This window comes from Lithobates pipiens, unplaced genomic scaffold, assembly GCF_037356315.1.
Source record: "Lithobates pipiens isolate NorthernLeopardFrog02 unplaced genomic scaffold, aLitPip1_a1.2 Scaffold_3, whole genome shotgun sequence".
Lineage (NCBI taxonomy): Eukaryota > Metazoa > Chordata > Amphibia > Anura > Ranidae > Lithobates > Lithobates pipiens.
The window spans coordinates 9,141,960-9,147,959 of record NW_027507790.1 but is presented as its reverse complement, the minus strand read 5'-3'; positions in this window follow the sequence as shown (position 1 = coordinate 9,147,959).

Sequence of the window (6,000 nt, the reverse complement as noted above, 5' to 3'; positions counted from 1 at the left end):
AGACAACCTTCTGGGAAAGAGTCAACAAGGGAATTTCCCTGATGTTCTCAAACGGTGGTTTCTGAAGCACTGATAGCACCAGGTTCAGATCCCACAGAGGTAGTGATGGTTGAACCGGAGGGACTACATTCTGAACCGCTTGCACAAAGGTGCTTACCAATGAGTGAGATGCCAAGGGGTGTTGGAAAAAGACAGCCAAGGCTGATATCTGTCCCTTGATGGTGCTTAAGGCAAGTTTCTGATCCACACCTCGCTGTAAAAACAGTAGGATCCTGGAAACCAAATACGTGCACATTCGCCACCCCATCTCCTCACACATGGAGATGTAGGCCTTTCACGTACGATGGTAAATTTTCAGAGAAGAAAATTTCCGTGCCCTCAGCATAGTGGAAATTACAGAGTCTGACAGACTTTCCTTGAGCACCTGGCTTTCAACAGCCATGCCGTTAAAACCAGCGATGGTAAAGCAGGATGGAGTATTGGACCTTGTGATAGGAGGTCTTCAAGCATCGGCAACCTCCAAGGAGCTTCCGCCACCAGGCGTACTAGGTCGGCATACCAAGGATGCCGAGGCCAACCTGGGGCAATCAGTATGACTGGAATCCCCTTGGCCTCCATGCTGCTTAGCAAACGTGGTAACAGTTTTAGTGGAGGAAAGGCATAAATCAGCCGGTACTGCCACTAACGCATCTGACGCGTCCACCCAGGGGTCTCTTGTCCTGGACACAAACCTCTGCACCTTTCGATTGAGCCGAGAGGCCAAGAGATACACATCTGGTGTGCCCCACTTCAGGCAAAGAAACCTGAACACCCCTGGATGCAATGACCATTCTCCTGGGTCCAGCATCTGGCAACTTAGGTAGTCCGCCTGCCAGTTTTCTACGCCTGGGATGTATATGGCCGACAGGGCCGGCACGTGTTGTTCTGCCCACAGGAAAATGTGAGCAACCTCTCTTGCTGCAGCTGAGCTCCTTGTTCCTCCTTGATGGTTGACATATGCCACAGCCGTGGGGTTGTCTGACTGGATCTCGATCGGACGCCCCTGTAGTCTCCATGTGGAGAGGCATAGCCTGATCGCCCGAAGTTCAAGCACATTGATCGGCAACTGGGATTCTTCCCACGATCAGAGGCCCTGGGTCGACTGTACCCCCAGCACTCCACCCCAGCCGGTCAGGGTGGCGTCTGTTGTGATCACCGTCCAGTGGATAGGAAGGAAGATCTCCTGGACCGAAGAGCCGAAGATCTCAGCCACCAGAGGAGGGAATCCCTGACTAACTGGCTCACATGAATCTGACGATCCAGGGATAATGGAGATTTGTCCCATTTTGACAGGATCTCTTTCTGCAAGACTCGAGTGTGAAATTGGGCATACGGTACCGCCTCGAAGGAGGCTACAATGAGGCCCAGAACTCGCATGCAGAAGTGCAGCGACAACCACCTGCAGTTCATCAACAACTTCACCGCGGCTCGGAAAGTCTGCAGTTTGTCTGAAGGGAGAAAAACTCTCGCTTCCACAGAGTCCAGCAATAAGCCTAGGTACTCCAGGCATTGAGTCGGCATGAGCACAGACTTTTCTAGGTTCAGCACCCAACCAAGCTCCTGTGATCGCCACATCCTCCCTTAATTCTGAGGCGGAAGCTGTTCTCAGAAGGAGGTCGTCTAGGTAACCCACGATTGGGATCCCAGGTTGCTTTAACAGTGTCAGAATTGGAGCTAACACTTTGGTAAAGACTCAGGGTGCTGACGCCAGGCCAAAAGGGAGAGCTACAAATTGGTAGTGCTCTTCCCCAACTGCAAATCGCAGAAACCTCTGATGCCTGAGGCATATGGGTATATGCAAGTACACACCAGTACACGTCCTGGATACAGGGCCGGACTGTGAATAAAAACCAGCCCTGGAAAAAATTTCATACCAGCCCCACAGCATTATTATACCAGCCTAACAGCATAACGTCATTATCTTGTTCATGAAAGGGAAAACCATACATTTTAAAGCACATTTGATGAAGAGAATATTATATATAGATATGAAATCACATAGGGATATATATATATATATATATATATATATATTCAAATTCCAGACTCCCTCAGAGACTGCAGACATGATACAGGAAATGGTCAGAGAATACAAGAGTTCAATGCAGCCTGACCAGTGCCCATCAAATGCAGCCTCACTGTCCCCATCAGTGCAGCCTCACTGTGCCCGCCAATGCGGCCTCACTGTGCCCGCCAATGCGGCCTCACTGTGCCCGCCAATGCGGCCTCACTGTGCCCGCCAATGCGGCCTCACTGTGCCCATCATTGCAGCCCCTCCTGTGCCCCATGTCCCAGTCTGCAGTCCCTGTGTGTGGGAAGGTGTGTTGTTGATGCTCGGTATGGTACCTTGCATGCCAGCAGGTTATCCATTACGGGCAGCAGCAGGCAGGGTCTGTTCTAGTTTTGGATGGGGACGGTGAGCACATGGGTGGGGGCAAAATGCAGGGGGGAGTGGAGAGTACAGGGGTGTGGAGTGGAGAGTGCTGGGGAGAGCCAAAAAGAACAGGGGTGGAGAGCAGGGGGGGGGGCTGGAGAGCACCGGGGGCCAGAAAGAACAGGGGTGGGGAGAATGGGGGGCTGAAGAGCACTGGGGTGGGGGCTGGAGAGTGATGGGGAGAGCTGGAGAGCACTGGGGGGGGGGAGAACAGGGGGGAGAGCGCTGGGGGGGAACTTGAGAGCACTGGGGGGCCAAAAAAAGAGGGGTGGAGAGCACGGTAGGCTGAGAGCACTGGGGGGGCTAAGAGTGTGGGGTGGTGAAGAGCACGGGGGGCAGAAAAACAGGGATGGAGAGCACAGGGGCTGGAGAGTACTGGGGGGTACAAAGAGCAGGGGGGAGTGGAGAGCAATGGGGGGAGCTTGAGAGCACCAGTGGGGGCCAGAAAGTACAGAGGTGGAAAGCACGGGGGACTGGAAAGCACATGGGTGGGGGCAAAATGCAGGGGGGAGTGGAGAGTACAGGGGTGTGGAGTGGAGAGTGCTGGGGAGAGCCAAAAAGAACAGGGGTGGAGAGCAAGGGGGGGGGGGGCTGGAGAGCACCGGGGGCCAGAAAGAACAGGGGTGGGGAGAATGGGGGGCTGAAGAGCACTGGGGTGGGGGCTGGAGAGTGATGGGGAGAGCTGGAGAGCACTGGGGGGGGAGAACAGGGGGGAGAGCACTGGGGGGAGTGGAGAGCACTAGGGGGAGAGGAGAGCACGGGGGGAAGAACGGGGGGAGAGCACTGGGGGGAAGAAGAGGGGGAAGAGCACTGGGGGGGGAAATAACAGGGGGGAGAGCACTGGGGGAGTGGAGAGCACTGGGGGGGAAGAACAGGGGGGAGCACTGGGGGGAGTGGAGAGCACTGGGGGGGTGGAGAGCACTGGGAGGGGGGAAAGAACAGGGGGGAGAGCACTTGGGGGGGAGAACAGGGGGGAGAGCACTGGGGGGAGAACAGGGGGGGAGAACAGGGGGGAGAGCACTGGCGGGGGGAACGGGGGTGAGCACTGGGGGGAGTGGAGAGCACTGGGGGGATAGGGGGAGTGGAGAACAGGGGTGAGAGCACTGGGAGGGGGAACGGGGGAGAGCACTGGGGGGAGGAGAACGGGGGAGAGCACTGGAGGGGAACAGGGGGAGCACTGGGGGGACGGTGGGAGAGCACTGGGGGGGAGAACACTGGAGGGGAGAGGGGGGGAGAGCACTGGGGGGAGTGGAGAGCACTGGGGGGTAGAACAGGGGGGAGAACAGGGGGAGAGCACAGGGGGAGAACTGGGGGGGAGAACACTGGGGGGAGTGGAGAGCATTGGGGGGGAACAGGGGGGATCACTGAGGGGGGAACGGAGGGAGAACAGGGGGGAGAGCACTGGGGGGAGAACAGGGGGGAGAGTACTGGGGGGGAGAACAGGGGGGAGAGCACTGGCGGGGGGAACGGGGGTGAGCACTGGGGGGAGTGGAGAGCACTGGGGGGATAGGGGGAGTGGAGAACAGGGGTGAGAGCACTGGGAGGGGGAACGGGGGAGAGCACTGGGGGGAGGAGAACGGGGGAGAGCACTGGAGGGGAACAGGGGGAGCACTGGGGGGACGGTGGGAGAGCACTGGGGGGGAGAACACTGGAGGGGAGAGGGGGGGAGAGCACTGGGGGGAGTGGAGAGCACTGGGGGGTAGAACAGGGGGGAGAACAGGGGGAGAGCACAGGGGGAGAACTGGGGGGGAGAACACTGGGGGGAGTGGAGAGCATTGGGGGGGAACAGGGGGGATCACTGAGGGGGGAACGGAGGGAGAACAGGGGGGAGAGCACTGGGGGGGAGAACAGGGGGGGAGCACTGGGGGGGAAGGGTAGCACTGCGGTGGGAACAGGGGGGAGCGAACTGGGAGGAGTGGAGAGCAACGGGGGAGAACGGGGGGAGAGCACTGGGGGGGAACAGGGGGGAGAACACTGGGAGGAGTGGAGAGCAACGGGGGGGGGGAGAACAGGGGGGAGAGCACTGGGGGGAACAGGGGAGAGCACTGGAGGGGAACAGGGGGAAAGCACTGGGATGGTGGCTATAGAAGGATGGGGAGAGCTGGAGAGCAGGGGGGGGAGGCAAGAACAGGGGAGGAGAGAACCGTGGGGGGGGGCGGCAGGAGAGTGTGGTGGTGGAGGAGAGCACTGGGGGGGGGCAGGGAGCACAAGGTGAACTGGGGACAGTAAAATAAGTTGGATAGGAGGATCAGCAGAAGATCCTGCTGCATCCTGTATTTTCAGGGTATCCCACACAGCGGTGATAAGTGCTCCAACTAGCTATTTTTCCTGCGCTGACCCGGACACGGAATCATCCTCACTGTCCAAACGGTCCTGGTTTGCATCCTCTGACATGTCAAAACAGGGGCCGCCAGACACAGCGGGGCCCGAGTCTGAATCAGAGCTTTCCCAGAGGACGGGGGGCAGGGGACGTTTTATACCCCCCTTGCGCCCGCACACCGCCTCCACCCTGGCAACGTTTCCAGAACTGCTGACAAAGCGTCCATAGGCACTGCATTATTTTCAGGTGAGACGGTTGCAATTACAGGGGTGTCTGGGGAAGAAGCGCCAGCTTCTGATGCCATGCTGTCCCTCCTCGTCTGCCACACTGGGGACTTAGGACAAGGTACACAATCCCACCCTCCTAGCTGCTCACAGACTGAGGGGCCCCACCACACGACTCACCACCCTGACCGAGTGCTGCGCCATGCTGCCGCTGACCGCTGTGTTCTGTGTCCAGTCACAGGTGCCCAGAGAGAAAAACTGCGCTGTTCTGAGGTAAAATGACCCAGCACTGAAGGTAAAAACCGCTCTGAGGCTACAAGAAAATGGCCGCTGGCCATTCTTGTATACAAAGAACACCAGAAAATTACCGTCAGACCACTAGAAAATGTCTGACAGCCATGCTCTGCAAAGAAACTGGCGGCGGCACATGCTGAGGAAAAGTTTACACAGGCACCGTAGACACAGAGAAAAAAAGGACAGAGAAAACAACACGTGGACCCAAACAGCCAGCGCAGCCCCTGTCAAGGTACAGAGCCTCCCCAGCCCAGGTACACACACCGTACCTCATGCCCAGTCAGCAGCATCCCCCGCAGGGAGAGGAGGGAAAACAGGGATAGGGAGAGAGGAAAGGGAGAGCGAGAGACCCCTTAATCAACCTCCCAGGGAATGCCCAGCTGCTCTATACTGCCAAGGCAGGGAAAGCTGTACTTACCCATCCGGTCAGAATAGCTGGAGGCATTCCACCACAGACCTATCGCCCAAGCAGTATGGGGTGGCTGCTGGCTACGGCACACTGTGAAACAGAGCAGTAGCCCAGTCATATGTGTGCCCCGGAGCATATAGCTCAACAACCGCCCCTGAAGCAGAAGGGGCATGTCGTGGCCGACCCAGCGGGTAGCTAGGGCCTGCTCATGCTCGATGGCCAGGCTGGGGAGACTACAAGCATTTACATTATCCAGCCTGTCACCCAGCCGGCTGATGAT